At 46.1% G+C, this 15,112-nt stretch overlaps 7 non-coding genes across 7 annotated transcripts; all 7 read left to right on the plus strand.

The window, feature by feature from the left end:
• The first annotated feature begins 272 nt into the window (after positions 1-272).
• On the plus strand, positions 273-463 carry LOC130332151 (U2 spliceosomal RNA). The gene has a single exon (XR_008874887.1). It is a non-coding gene; the product is annotated as a U2 spliceosomal RNA (small nuclear RNA).
• Positions 464-2,565: 2,102 nt separating this feature from the next.
• On the plus strand, positions 2,566-2,756 carry LOC130332153 (U2 spliceosomal RNA). The gene has a single exon (XR_008874888.1). It is a non-coding gene; the product is annotated as a U2 spliceosomal RNA (small nuclear RNA).
• Positions 2,757-4,841: 2,085 nt separating this feature from the next.
• LOC130332154 (U2 spliceosomal RNA) lies at positions 4,842-5,032 on the plus strand. The gene has a single exon (XR_008874889.1). It is a non-coding gene; the product is annotated as a U2 spliceosomal RNA (small nuclear RNA).
• Positions 5,033-7,127: 2,095 nt separating this feature from the next.
• Positions 7,128-7,318, plus strand: LOC130332155 (U2 spliceosomal RNA). Its single transcript, XR_008874890.1, has one exon. It is a non-coding gene; the product is annotated as a U2 spliceosomal RNA (small nuclear RNA).
• Positions 7,319-9,406: 2,088 nt separating this feature from the next.
• On the plus strand, positions 9,407-9,597 carry LOC130332156 (U2 spliceosomal RNA). Its single transcript, XR_008874891.1, has one exon. It is a non-coding gene; the product is annotated as a U2 spliceosomal RNA (small nuclear RNA).
• Positions 9,598-11,664: 2,067 nt separating this feature from the next.
• Positions 11,665-11,855, plus strand: LOC130332157 (U2 spliceosomal RNA). Its single transcript, XR_008874892.1, has one exon. It is a non-coding gene; the product is annotated as a U2 spliceosomal RNA (small nuclear RNA).
• Positions 11,856-13,939: 2,084 nt separating this feature from the next.
• On the plus strand, positions 13,940-14,130 carry LOC130332158 (U2 spliceosomal RNA). Its single transcript, XR_008874893.1, has one exon. It is a non-coding gene; the product is annotated as a U2 spliceosomal RNA (small nuclear RNA).
• The last annotated feature ends 982 nt before the right edge of the window (positions 14,131-15,112 follow it).

Here is a 15,112-nt window from a genome sequence, read left to right on the forward strand (position 1 = left end):
AGCCCAGTGTCACATGCAAGTAGGAGGAGTAAGAAGGGTTCCTGGCAAATCCGGGTTATGGATTGCATTTAAAAAGGCCCCGTGGGAGTGCAATGGGCCCCTGTCTTGCTGCTTAGCAATAATGATATGGGTTTAGGTTCTGCTGTGTGTACTGGTGGTTGACTGCCCCCCAGCCCAGAGTGTGCATGGAAAATTGTCTGGCAGCCTCCCTGACAGCAAGCAGTGATAGTGCCCATGAAGGGCACCTTGTTGGGCCCGCCCCTTTCACGGTTATCGCTTCTCGGCCTTTTGGCTAAGATCAAGTGTAGTATCTGTTCTTATCAGTTTAATATCTGATACGTCCCCTATCTGGGGACCATATATTAAATGGATTTTTGAGAACGGGGGCCGATTTCGAAGCTTGCTTCCGTCGCCCTATGCATTGACCCGATATGGCAGTATCTTCGGGTACAGTGCACCACCCCCTTACAGGGTTAAAAAGAAAGATTCCTACTTTCATTGCTACCTGCTTGCTGGCTAGCCAGCTAGCCAGCCCTGTGGGCCTTGCTGCTGCTGCAGCCAAAAAACAAAAGGTGGTGCTGCTGCTGCTTCTGCTGCTTCTGCTTCTGCTTGTGTCTGGCCGCTGTTGGAGCGTCCAGGCACAGGACTTCTGCTGCTGCTGACTAAATGGCCTCCTTAATTGGATCATTTGAGTAGCCAGCACACCTGTGCAGGTAGGGCATGACATGATAGGCAGCTGCCTTGATAGCGGGTGGGTGCTGAATGTTCCTAATTGACAAAATAAGATTAATGCTTATGAAGAAATATAAAATCTCATCCCTTCCCCAATATCGCGCCACACCCCTACCCCTTAATTCCCTGGTTGAACTTGATGGACATATGTCTTTTTTCGACCGTACTAACTATGTAACTATGTAACATAACATGGGGGGGGGGGTCTCCTGGCTGTTCACACAGGTGTGTCATTGCTGTACATTGACCATGCATTGCTTCTGTGGTATTGCAAAGGCAAAGACAAATGCTTCCAGCCATCCATTGCACTAATGGATTGGTCATCAGCTGGCTGTCTATGTCCCGCATCAATATAGACCAAAGTACAGAGGGTTAGGCTATGCTATTGTGCACCTACCTGATGCATCAGAAGGTGCGAGGCCCTTGCTAAATTCTGTGCACAGACTTTGAGATCTATACTTTAGACTGTATCTAAACCTGCTCCAACATGGACTGACATTCTGGCCTACTTTCAGCCGATGCGACTTGTCTGTCGCTGAACAGTCGCTTTTTATGTATTCAGCACCTATGTATAATGTTGTAAAAATGCTCTAGAAGCTAAAGTCGCAGAAATGTCACACATATTTGGCCTGCAACTTTCTGTGCGACAAATTCAGACAGGAAAAATCAGTATAAATCCTTAGAAAATTATCCCCCAGTGTCTCCATCTGCTGGCGGTATTGAATAAGCATTGCTGCACTGATGGGGTATGCATTAGACGAAAAAAAATAAGAAAAAGAAGAATAATACGCCCAGAAAAGAGGCGAAAAGGAGAAAAACGTAAAAAAACGTGAAAAAAAAGTAAGAGGAAGAGAAGGGAAAAAAAGGTGGAAATGGGTTTAAAAGTGATTTCGGCGGAGAAATATATATATATATATATATATATATATATATATATATATATATATATATATATACATACGCGCACACACACACATATATATAAACGTATTCTCCGTTGAGATATTGCAGCCGCTGTTGTGTCCAGGCCCAGGAGCCTTAGCACTGTGCTGTGATGTCACTCAATACCACTGACATCACTAGGTGTAAACAACATCTCTCCTTTGCTGTGTATGTGACTATGGAGCTGTTTGGTGATGTCGTCTATTATGGCCTTCATAGAAGCAACAGGAGATTGTTGCATCCATCTAGAACCCTCAGAACTACAGTGCTATGATGTCACTCACTTCCACAGGCCTTGCAGAGTGTAAACAACAACAACCCAGCTTTGTTGTGTATGTAACCATAGGGATTTGTGATGTCACCTAGAACCTTCACAGCAGCGACAGCTTTATGAGGAGCATCAGCACTGCTCTGCCTGAGCAGAACCATCACCGCCATAGGTTGTCAAATAACCCGGGTTTAACCCACACAGGTAAGTCCAATGGGGTGCAGGCATGTCCTCTATGCTTACAGCTTCCCGTGGGTGTTGGTTTGATACCGTTTGGGGACAGCCAAGGAGGCATCTGCAGGCAACAAAGGTAGGTGTGTGCTTGTGTGTGTGTTTCCTATGCAGATCCTAAGCCCAGTGTCACATGCAAGTAGGAGGAGTAAGAAGGGTTCCTGGCAAATCCGGGTTATGGATTGCATTTAAAAAGGCCCCGTGGGAGTGCAATGGGCCCCTGTCTTGCTGCTTAGCAATAATGGTATGGGTTTAGGTTCTGCTGTGTGTACTGGTGGTTGACTGCCCCCCAGCCCAGAGTGTGCATGGAAAATTGTCTGGCAGCCTCCCTGACAGCAAGCAGTGATAGTGCCCATGAAGGGCACCTTGTTGGGCCCGCCCCTTTCACGGTTATCGCTTCTCGGCCTTTTGGCTAAGATCAAGTGTAGTATCTGTTCTTATCAGTTTAATATCTGATACGTCCCCTATCTGGGGACCATATATTAAATGGATTTTTGAGAACGGGGGCCGATTTCGAAGCTTGCTTCCGTCGCCCTATGCATTGACCCGATATGGCAGTATCTTCGGGTACAGTGCACCACCCCCTTACAGGGTTAAAAAGAAAGATTCCTACTTTCATTGCTACCTGCTTGCTGGCTAGCCAGCTAGCCAGCCCTGTGGGCCTTGCTGCTGCTGCAGCCAAAAAACAAAAGGTGGTGCTGCTGCTGCTTCTGCTTCTGCTTGTGTCTGGCCGCTGTTGGAGCGTCCAGGCACAGGACTTCTGCTGCTGCTGACTAAATGGCCTCCTTAATTGGATCATTTGAGTAGCCAGCACACCTGTGCAGGTAGGGCATGACATGATAGGCAGCTGCCTTGATAGCGGGTGGGTGCTGAATGTTCCTAATTGACAAAATAAGATTAATGCTTATGAAGAAATATAAAATCTCATCCCTTCCCCAATATCGCGCCACACCCCTACCCCTTAATTCCCTGGTTGAACTTGATGGACATATGTCTTTTTTCGACCGTACTAACTATGTAACTATGTAACATAACATGGGGGGGGGGGGGGGGGGGTCTCCTGGCTGTTCACACAGGTGTGTCATTGCTGTACATTGACCATGCATTGCTTCTGTGGTATTGCAAAGGCAAAGACAAATGCTTCCAGCCATCCATTGCACTAATGGATTGGTCATCAGCTGGCTGTCTATGTCCCGCATCAATATAGACCAAAGTACAGAGGGTTAGGCTATGCTATTGTGCACCTACCTGATGCATCAGAAGGTGCGAGGCCCTTGCTAAATTCTGTGCACAGACTTTGAGATCTATACTTTAGACTGTATCTAAACCTGCTCCAACATGGACTGACATTCTGGCCTACTTTCAGCCGATGCGACTTGTCTGTCGCTGAACAGTCGCTTTTTATGTATTCAGCACCTATGTATAATGTTGTAAAAATGCTCTAGAAGCTAAAGTCGCAGAAATGTCACACATATTTGGCCTGCAACTTTCTGTGCGACAAATTCAGACAGGAAAAATCAGTATAAATCCTTAGAAAATTATCCCCCAGTGTCTCCATCTGCTGGCGGTATTGAATAAGCATTGCTGCACTGATGGGGTATGAATTAGACGAAAAAAAAGAAGAAAAAGAAGAATAATACGCCCAGAAAAGAGGCGAAAAGGAGAAAAACGTAAAAAAACGTGAAAAAAAAGTAAGAGGAAGAGAAGGGAAAAAAAGGTGGAAATGGGTTTAAAAGTGATTTCGGCGGAGAAATATATATATATATATATATATATATATATATATATATATATACGCGCACACACACACATATATATAAACGTATTCTCCGTTGAGATATTGCAGCCGCTGCTGTGTCCAGGCCCAGGAGCCTTAGCACTGTGCTGTGATGTCACTCAATACCACTGACATCACTAGGTGTAAACAACATCTCTCCTTTGCTGTGTATGTGACTATGGAGCTGTTTGGTGATGTCGTCTATTATGGCCTTCATAGAAGCAACAGGAGATTGTTGCATCCATCTAGAACCCTCAGAACTACAGTGCTATGATGTCACTCACTTCCACAGGCCTTGCAGAGTGTAAACAACAACAACCCAGCTTTGTTGTGTATGTAACCATAGGGATTTGTGATGTCACCTAGAACCTTCACAGCAGCGACAGCTTTATGAGGAGCATCAGCACTGCTCTGCCTGAGCAGAACCATCACCGCCATAGGTTGTCAAATAACCCGGGTTTAACCCACACAGGTAAGTCCAATGGGGTGCAGGCATGTCCTCTATGCTTACAGCTTCCCGTGGGTGTTGGTTTGATACCGTTTGGGGACAGCCAAGGAGGCATCTGCAGGCAACAAAGGTAGGTGTGTGCTTGTGTGTGTGTTTCCTATGCAGATCCTAAGCCCAGTGTCACATGCAAGTAGGAGGAGTAAGAAGGGTTCCTGGCAAATCCGGGTTATGGATTGCATTTAAAAAGGCCCCGTGGGAGTGCAATGGGCCCCTGTCTTGCTGCTTAGCAATAATGGTATGGGTTTAGGTTCTGCTGTGTGTACTGGTGGTTGACTGCCCCCCAGCCCAGAGTGTGCATGGAAAATTGTCTGGCAGCCTCCCTGACAGCAAGCAGTGATAGTGCCCATGAAGGGCACCTTGTTGGGCCCGCCCCTTTCACGGTTATCGCTTCTCGGCCTTTTGGCTAAGATCAAGTGTAGTATCTGTTCTTATCAGTTTAATATCTGATACGTCCCCTATCTGGGGACCATATATTAAATGGATTTTTGAGAACGGGGGCCGATTTCGAAGCTTGCTTCCGTCGCCCTATGCATTGACCCGATATGGCAGTATCTTCGGGTACAGTGCACCACCCCCTTACAGGGTTAAAAAGAAAGATTCCTACTTTCATTGCTACCTGCTTGCTGGCTAGCCAGCTAGCCAGCCCTGTGGGCCTTGCTGCTGCTGCAGCCAAAAAACAAAAGGTGGTGCTGCTGCTGCTTCTGCTGCTTCTGCTTCTGCTTGTGTCTGGCCGCTGTTGGAGCGTCCAGGCACAGGACTTCTGCTGCTGCTGACTAAATGGCCTCCTTAATTGGATCATTTGAGTAGCCAGCACACCTGTGCAGGTAGGGCATGACATGATAGGCAGCTGCCTTGATAGCGGGTGGGTGCTGAATGTTCCTAATTGACAAAATAAGATTAATGCTTATGAAGAAATATAAAATCTCATCCCTTCCCCAATATCGCGCCACACCCCTACCCCTTAATTCCCTGGTTGAACTTGATGGACATATGTCTTTTTTCGACCGTACTAACTATGTAACTATGTAACATAACATGGGGGGGGGGGGGGTCTCCTGGCTGTTCACACAGGTGTGTCATTGCTGTACATTGACCATGCATTGCTTCTGTGGTATTGCAAAGGCAAAGACAAATGCTTCCAGCCATCCATTGCACTAATGGATTGGTCATCAGCTGGCTGTCTATGTCCCGCATCAATATAGACCAAAGTACAGAGGGTTAGGCTATGCTATTGTGCACCTACCTGATGCATCAGAAGGTGCGAGGCCCTTGCTAAATTCTGTGCACAGACTTTGAGATCTATACTTTAGACTGTATCTAAACCTGCTCCAACATGGACTGACATTCTGGCCTACTTTCAGCCGATGCGACTTGTCTGTCGCTGAACAGTCGCTTTTTATGTATTCAGCACCTATGTATAATGTTGTAAAAATGCTCTAGAAGCTAAAGTCGCAGAAATGTCACACATATTTGGCCTGCAACTTTCTGTGCGACAAATTCAGACAGGAAAAATCAGTATAAATCCTTAGAAAATTATCCCCCAGTGTCTCCATCTGCTGGCGGTATTGAATAAGCATTGCTGCACTGATGGGGTATGCATTAGACGAAAAAAAAGAAGAAAAAGAAGAATAATACGCCCAGAAAAGAGGCGAAAAGGAGAAAAACGTAAAAAAACGTGAAAAAAAAGTAAGAGGAAGAGAAGGGAAAAAAAGGTGGAAATGGGTTTAAAAGTGATTTCGGCGGAGAAATATATATATATATATATATATATATATATATATATATATATATATATACGCGCACACACACACATATATATAAACGTATTCTCCGTTGAGATATTGCAGCCGCTGCTGTGTCCAGGCCCAGGAGCCTTAGCACTGTGCTGTGATGTCACTCAATACCACTGACATCACTAGGTGTAAACAACATCTCTCCTTTGCTGTGTATGTGACTATGGAGCTGTTTGGTGATGTCGTCTATTATGGCCTTCATAGAAGCAACAGGAGATTGTTGCATCCATCTAGAACCCTCAGAACTACAGTGCTATGATGTCACTCACTTCCACAGGCCTTGCAGAGTGTAAACAACAACAACCCAGCTTTGTTGTGTATGTAACCATAGGGATTTGTGATGTCACCTAGAACCTTCACAGCAGCGACAGCTTTATGAGGAGCATCAGCACTGCTCTGCCTGAGCAGAACCATCACCGCCATAGGTTGTCAAATAACCCGGGTTTAACCCACACAGGTAAGTCCAATGGGGTGCAGGCATGTCCTCTATGCTTACAGCTTCCCGTGGGTGTTGGTTTGATACCGTTTGGGGACAGCCAAGGAGGCATCTGCAGGCAACAAAGGTAGGTGTGTGCTTGTGTGTGTGTTTCCTATGCAGATCCTAAGCCCAGTGTCACATGCAAGTAGGAGGAGTAAGAAGGGTTCCTGGCAAATCCGGGTTATGGATTGCATTTAAAAAGGCCCCGTGGGAGTGCAATGGGCCCCTGTCTTGCTGCTTAGCAATAATGGTATGGGTTTAGGTTCTGCTGTGTGTACTGGTGGTTGACTGCCCCCCAGCCCAGAGTGTGCATGGAAAATTGTCTAGCAGCCTCCCTGACAGCAAGCAGTGATAGTGCCCATGAAGGGCACCTTGTTGGGCCCGCCCCTTTCACGGTTATCGCTTCTCGGCCTTTTGGCTAAGATCAAGTGTAGTATCTGTTCTTATCAGTTTAATATCTGATACGTCCCCTATCTGGGGACCATATATTAAATGGATTTTTGAGAACGGGGGCCGATTTCGAAGCTTGCTTCCGTCGCCCTATGCATTGACCCGATATGGCAGTATCTTCGGGTACAGTGCACCACCCCCTTACAGGGTTAAAAAGAAAGATTCCTACTTTCATTGCTACCTGCTTGCTGGCTAGCCAGCTAGCCAGCCCTGTGGGCCTTGCTGCTGCTGCAGCCAAAAAACAAAAGGTGGTGCTGCTGCTGCTTCTGCTGCTTCTGCTTCTGCTTGTGTCTGGCCGCTGTTGGAGCGTCCAGGCACAGGACTTCTGCTGCTGCTGACTAAATGGCCTCCTTAATTGGATCATTTGAGTAGCCAGCACACCTGTGCAGGTAGGGCATGACATGATAGGCAGCTGCCTTGATAGCGGGTGGGTGCTGAATGTTCCTAATTGACAAAATAAGATTAATGCTTATGAAGAAATATAAAATCTCATCCCTTCCCCAATATCGCGCCACACCCCTACCCCTTAATTCCCTGGTTGAACTTGATGGACATATGTCTTTTTTCGACCGTACTAACTATGTAACTATGTAACATAACATGGGGGGGGGGGGGTCTCCTGGCTGTTCACACAGGTGTGTCATTGCTGTACATTGACCATGCATTGCTTCTGTGGTATTGCAAAGGCAAAGACAAATGCTTCCAGCCATCCATTGCACTAATGGATTGGTCATCAGCTGGCTGTCTATGTCCCGCATCAATATAGACCAAAGTACAGAGGGTTAGGCTATGCTATTGTGCACCTACCTGATGCATCAGAAGGTGCGAGGCCCTTGCTAAATTCTGTGCACAGACTTTGAGGTCTATACTTTAGACTGTATCTAAACCTGCTCCAACATGGACTGACATTCTGGCCTACTTTCAGCCGATGCGACTTGTCTGTCGCTGAACAGTCGCTTTTTATGTATTCAGCACCTATGTATAATGTTGTAAAAATGCTCTAGAAGCTAAAGTCGCAGAAATGTCACACATATTTGGCCTGCAACTTTCTGTGCGACAAATTCAGACAGGAAAAATCAGTATAAATCCTTAGAAAATTATCCCCCAGTGTCTCCATCTGCTGGCGGTATTGAATAAGCATTGCTGCACTGATGGGGTATGCATTAGACGAAAAAAAAGAAGAAAAAGAAGAATAATACGCCCAGAAAAGAGGCGAAAAGGAGAAAAACGTAAAAAAACGTGAAAAAAAAGTAAGAGGAAGAGAAGGGAAAAAAAGGTGGAAATGGGTTTAAAAGTGATTTCGGCGGAGAAATATATATATATATATATATATATATATATATATATATATATACGCGCACACACACACATATATATAAACGTATTCTCCGTTGAGATATTGCAGCCGCTGCTGTGTCCAGGCCCAGGAGCCTTAGCACTGTGCTGTGATGTCACTCAATACCACTGACATCACTAGGTGTAAACAACATCTCTCCTTTGCTGTGTATGTGACTATGGAGCTGTTTGGTGATGTCGTCTATTATGGCCTTCATAGAAGCAACAGGAGATTGTTGCATCCATCTAGAACCCTCAGAACTACAGTGCTATGATGTCACTCACTTCCACAGGCCTTGCAGAGTGTAAACAACAACAACCCAGCTTTGTTGTGTATGTAACCATAGGGATTTGTGATGTCACCTAGAACCTTCACAGCAGCGACAGCTTTATGAGGAGCATCAGCACTGCTCTGCCTGAGCAGAACCATCACCGCCATAGGTTGTCAAATAACCCGGGTTTAACCCACACAGGTAAGTCCAATGGGGTGCAGGCATGTCCTCTATGCTTACAGCTTCCCGTGGGTGTTGGTTTGATACCGTTTGGGGACAGCCAAGGAGGCATCTGCAGGCAACAAAGGTAGGTGTGTGCTTGTGTGTGTGTTTCCTATGCAGATCCTAAGCCCAGTGTCACATGCAAGTAGGAGGAGTAAGAAGGGTTCCTGGCAAATCCGGGTTATGGATTGCATTTAAAAAGGCCCCGTGGGAGTGCAATGGGCCCCTGTCTTGCTGCTTAGCAATAATGGTATGGGTTTAGGTTCTGCTGTGTGTACTGGTGGTTGACTGCCCCCCAGCCCAGAGTGTGCATGGAAAATTGTCTGGCAGCCTCCCTGACAGCAAGCAGTGATAGTGCCCATGAAGGGCACCTTGTTGGGCCCGCCCCTTTCACGGTTATCGCTTCTCGGCCTTTTGGCTAAGATCAAGTGTAGTATCTGTTCTTATCAGTTTAATATCTGATACGTCCCCTATCTGGGGACCATATATTAAATGGATTTTTGAGAACGGGGGCCGATTTCGAAGCTTGCTTCCGTCGCCCTATGCATTGACCCGATATGGCAGTATCTTCGGGTACAGTGCACCACCCCCTTACAGGGTTAAAAAGAAAGATTCCTACTTTCATTGCTACCTGCTTGCTGGCTAGCCAGCTAGCCAGCCCTGTGGGCCTTGCTGCTGCTGCAGCCAAAAAACAAAAGGTGGTGCTGCTTCTGCTTGTGTCTGGCCGCTGTTGGAGCGTCCAGGCACAGGACTTCTGCTGCTGCTGACTAAATGGCCTCCTTAATTGGATCATTTGAGTAGCCAGCACACCTGTGCAGGTAGGGCATGACATGATAGGCAGCTGCCTTGATAGCGGGTGGGTGCTGAATGTTCCTAATTGACAAAATAAGATTAATGCTTATGAAGAAATATAAAATCTCATCCCTTCCCCAATATCGCGCCACACCCCTACCCCTTAATTCCCTGGTTGAACTTGATGGACATATGTCTTTTTTCGACCGTACTAACTATGTAACTATGTAACATAACATGGGGGGGGGGGGGTCTCCTGGCTGTTCACACAGGTGTGTCATTGCTGTACATTGACCATGCATTGCTTCTGTGGTATTGCAAAGGCAAAGACAAATGCTTCCAGCCATCCATTGCACTAATGGATTGGTCATCAGCTGGCTGTCTATGTCCCGCATCAATATAGACCAAAGTACAGAGGGTTAGGCTATGCTATTGTGCACCTACCTGATGCATCAGAAGGTGCGAGGCCCTTGCTAAATTCTGTGCACAGACTTTGAGATCTATACTTTAGACTGTATCTAAACCTGCTCCAACATGGACTGACATTCTGGCCTACTTTCAGCCGATGCGACTTGTCTGTCGCTGAACAGTCGCTTTTTATGTATTCAGCACCTATGTATAATGTTGTAAAAATGCTCTAGAAGCTAAAGTCGCAGAAATGTCACACATATTTGGCCTGCAACTTTCTGTGCGACAAATTCAGACAGGAAAAATCAGTATAAATCCTTAGAAAATTATCCCCCAGTGTCTCCATCTGCTGGCGGTATTGAATAAGCATTGCTGCACTGATGGGGTATGCATTAGACGAAAAAAAAGAAGAAAAAGAAGAATAATACGCCCAGAAAAGAGGCGAAAAGGAGAAAAACGTAAAAAAACTTGAAAAAAAAGTAAGAGGAAGAGAAGGGAAAAAAAGGTGGAAATGGGTTTAAAAGTGATTTCGGCGGAGAAATATATATATATATATATATATATATATATATATATATATATACGCGCACACACACACATATATATAAACGTATTCTCCGTTGAGATATTGCAGCCGCTGCTGTGTCCAGGCCCAGGAGCCTTAGCACTGTGCTGTGATGTCACTCAATACCACTGACATCACTAGGTGTAAACAACATCTCTCCTTTGCTGTGTATGTGACTATGGAGCTGTTTGGTGATGTCGTCTATTATGGCCTTCATAGAAGCAACAGGAGATTGTTGCATCCATCTAGAACCCTCAGAACTACAGTGCTATGATGTCACTCACTTCCACAGGCCTTGCAGAGTGTAAACAACAACAACCCAGCTTTGTTGTGTATGTAACCATAGGGATTTGTGATGTCACCTAGAACCTTCACAGCAGCGACAGCTTTATGAGGAGCATCAGCACTGCTCTGCCTGAGCAGAACCATCACCGCCATAGGTTGTCAAATAACCCGGGTTTAACCCACACAGGTAAGTCCAATGGGGTGCAGGCATGTCCTCTATGCTTACAGCTTCCCGTGGGTGTTGGTTTGATACCGTTTGGGGACAGCCAAGGAGGCATCTGCAGGCAACAAAGGTAGGTGTGTGCTTGTGTGTGTGTTTCCTATGCAGATCCTAAGCCCAGTGTCACATGCAAGTAGGAGGAGTAAGAAGGGTTCCTGGCAAATCCGGGTTATGGATTGCATTTAAAAAGGCCCCGTGGGAGTGCAATGGGCCCCTGTCTTGCTGCTTAGCAATAATGGTATGGGTTTAGGTTCTGCTGTGTGTACTGGTGGTTGACTGCCCCCCAGCCCAGAGTGTGCATGGAAAATTGTCTGGCAGCCTCCCTGACAGCAAGCAGTGATAGTGCCCATGAAGGGCACCTTGTTGGGCCCGCCCCTTTCACGGTTATCGCTTCTCGGCCTTTTGGCTAAGATCAAGTGTAGTATCTGTTCTTATCAGTTTAATATCTGATACGTCCCCTATCTGGGGACCATATATTAAATGGATTTTTGAGAACGGGGGCCGATTTCGAAGCTTGCTTCCGTCGCCCTATGCATTGACCCGATATGGCAGTATCTTCGGGTACAGTGCACCACCCCCTTACAGGGTTAAAAAGAAAGATTCCTACTTTCATTGCTACCTGCTTGCTGGCTAGCCAGCTAGCCAGCCCTGTGGGCCTTGCTGCTGCTGCAGCCAAAAAACAAAAGGTGGTGCTGCTGCTGCTTCTGCTGCTTCTGCTTGTGTCTGGCCGCTGTTGGAGCGTCCAGGCACAGGACTTCTGCTGCTGCTGACTAAATGGCCTCCTTAATTGGATCATTTGAGTAGCCAGCACACCTGTGCAGGTAGGGCATGACATGATAGGCAGCTGCCTTGATAGCGGGTGGGTGCTGAATGTTCCTAATTGACAAAATAAGATTAATGCTTATGAAGAAATATAAAATCTCATCCCTTCCCCAATATCGCGCCACACCCCTACCCCTTAATTCCCTGGTTGAACTTGATGGACATATGTCTTTTTTCGACCGTACTAACTATGTAACTATGTAACATAACATGGGGGGGGGGGGGTCTCCTGGCTGTTCACACAGGTGTGTCATTGCTGTACATTGACCATGCATTGCTTCTGTGGTATTGCAAAGGCAAAGACAAATGCTTCCAGCCATCCATTGCACTAATGGATTGGTCATCAGCTGGCTGTCTATGTCCCGCATCAATATAGACCAAAGTACAGAGGGTTAGGCTATGCTATTGTGCACCTACCTGATGCATCAGAAGGTGCAAGGCCCTTGCTAAATTCTGTGCACAGACTTTGAGATCTATACTTTAGACTGTATCTAAACCTGCTCCAACATGGACTGACATTCTGGCCTACTTTCAGCCGATGCGACTTGTCTGTCGCTGAACAGTCGCTTTTTATGTATTCAGCACCTATGTATAATGTTGTAAAAATGCTCTAGAAGCTAAAGTCGCAGAAATGTCACACATATTTGGCCTGCAACTTTCTGTGCGACAAATTCAGACAGGAAAAATCAGTATAAATCCTTAGAAAATTATCCCCCAGTGTCTCCATCTGCTGGCGGTATTGAATAAGCATTGCTGCACTGATGGGGTATGCATTAGACGAAAAAAAAGAAGAAAAAGAAGAATAATACGCCCAGAAAAGAGGCGAAAAGGAGAAAAACGTAAAAAAACGTGAAAAAAAAGTAAGAGGAAGAGAAGGGAAAAAAAGGTGGAAATGGGTTTAAAAGTGATTTCGGCGGAGAAATATATATATATATATATATATATATATATATATATATATATATACGCGCACACACACACATATATATAAACGTATTCTCCGTTGAGATATTGCAGCCGCTGCTGTGTCCAGGCCCAGGAGCCTTAGCACTGTGCTGTGATGTCACTCAATACCACTGACATCACTAGGTGTAAACAACATCTCTCCTTTGCTGTGTATGTGACTATGGAGCTGTTTGGTGATGTCGTCTATTATGGCCTTCATAGAAGCAACAGGAGATTGTTGCATCCATCTAGAACCCTCAGAACTACAGTGCTATGATGTCACTCACTTCCACAGGCCTTGCAGAGTGTAAACAACAACAACCCAGCTTTGTTGTGTATGTAACCATAGGGATTTGTGATGTCACCTAGAACCTTCACAGCAGCGACAGCTTTATGAGGAGCATCAGCACTGCTCTGCCTGAGCAGAACCATCACCGCCATAGGTTGTCAAATAACCCGGGTTTAACCCACACAGGTAAGTCCAATGGGGTGCAGGCATGTCCTCTATGCTTACAGCTTCCCGTGGGTGTTGGTTTGATACCGTTTGGGGACAGCCAAGGAGGCATCTGCAGGCAACAAAGGTAGGTGTGTGCTTGTGTGTGTGTTTCCTATGCAGATCCTAAGCCCAGTGTCACATGCAAGTAGGAGGAGTAAGAAGGGTTCCTGGCAAATCCGGGTTATGGATTGCATTTAAAAAGGCCCCGTGGGAGTGCAATGGGCCCCTGTCTTGCTGCTTAGCAATAATGGTATGGGTTTAGGTTCTGCTGTGTGTACTGGTGGTTGACTGCCCCCCAGCCCAGAGTGTGCATGGAAAATTGTCTGGCAGCCTCCCTGACAGCAAGCAGTGATAGTGCCCATGAAGGGCACCTTGTTGGGCCCGCCCCTTTCACGGTTATCGCTTCTCGGCCTTTTGGCTAAGATCAAGTGTAGTATCTGTTCTTATCAGTTTAATATCTGATACGTCCCCTATCTGGGGACCATATATTAAATGGATTTTTGAGAACGGGGGCCGATTTCGAAGCTTGCTTCCGTCGCCCTATGCATTGACCCGATATGGCAGTATCTTCGGGTACAGTGCACCACCCCCTTACAGGGTTAAAAAGAAAGATTCCTACTTTCATTGCTACCTGCTTGCTGGCTAGCCAGCTAGCCAGCCCTGTGGGCCTTGCTGCTGCTGCAGCCAAAAAACAAAAGGTGGTGGTGCTGCTGCTGCTGCTTCTGCTGCTTCTGCTTCTGCTTGTGTCTGGCCGCTGTTGGAGCGTCCAGGCACAGGACTTCTGCTGCTGCTGACTAAATGGCCTCCTTAATTGGATCATTTGAGTAGCCAGCACACCTGTGCAGGTAGGGCATGACATGATAGGCAGCTGCCTTGATAGCGGGTGGGTGCTGAATGTTCCTAATTGACAAAATAAGATTAATGCTTATGAAGAAATATAAAATCTCATCCCTTCCCCAATATCGCGCCACACCCCTACCCCTTAATTCCCTGGTTGAACTTGATGGACATATGTCTTTTTTCGACCGTACTAACTATGTAACTATGTAACATAACATGGGGGGGGGGGGGGGTCTCCTGGCTGTTCACACAGGTGTGTCATTGCTGTACATTGACCATGCATTGCTTCTGTGGTATTGCAAAGGCAAAGACAAATGCTTCCAGCCATCCATTGCACTAATGGATTGGTCATCAGCTGGCTGTCTATGTCCCGCATCAATATAGACCAAAGTACAGAGGGTTAGGCTATGCTATTGTGCACCTACCTGATGCATCAGAAGGTGCGAGGCCCTTGCTAAATTCTGTGCACAGACTTTGAGATCTATACTTTAGACTGTATCTAAACCTGCTCCAACATGGACTGACATTCTGGCCTACTTTCAGCCGATGCGACTTGTCTGTCGCTGAACAGTCGCTTTTTATGTATTCAGCACCTATGTATAATGTTGTAAAAATGCTCTAGAAGCTAAAGTCGCAGAAATGTCACACATATTTGGCCTGCAACTTTCTGTGCGACAAATTCAGACAGGAAAAATCAGTATAAATCCTTAGAAAATTATCCCCCAGTGTCT

Source organism: Hyla sarda, unplaced genomic scaffold (assembly GCF_029499605.1).
Source record: "Hyla sarda isolate aHylSar1 unplaced genomic scaffold, aHylSar1.hap1 scaffold_369, whole genome shotgun sequence".
NCBI lineage: Eukaryota > Metazoa > Chordata > Amphibia > Anura > Hylidae > Hyla > Hyla sarda.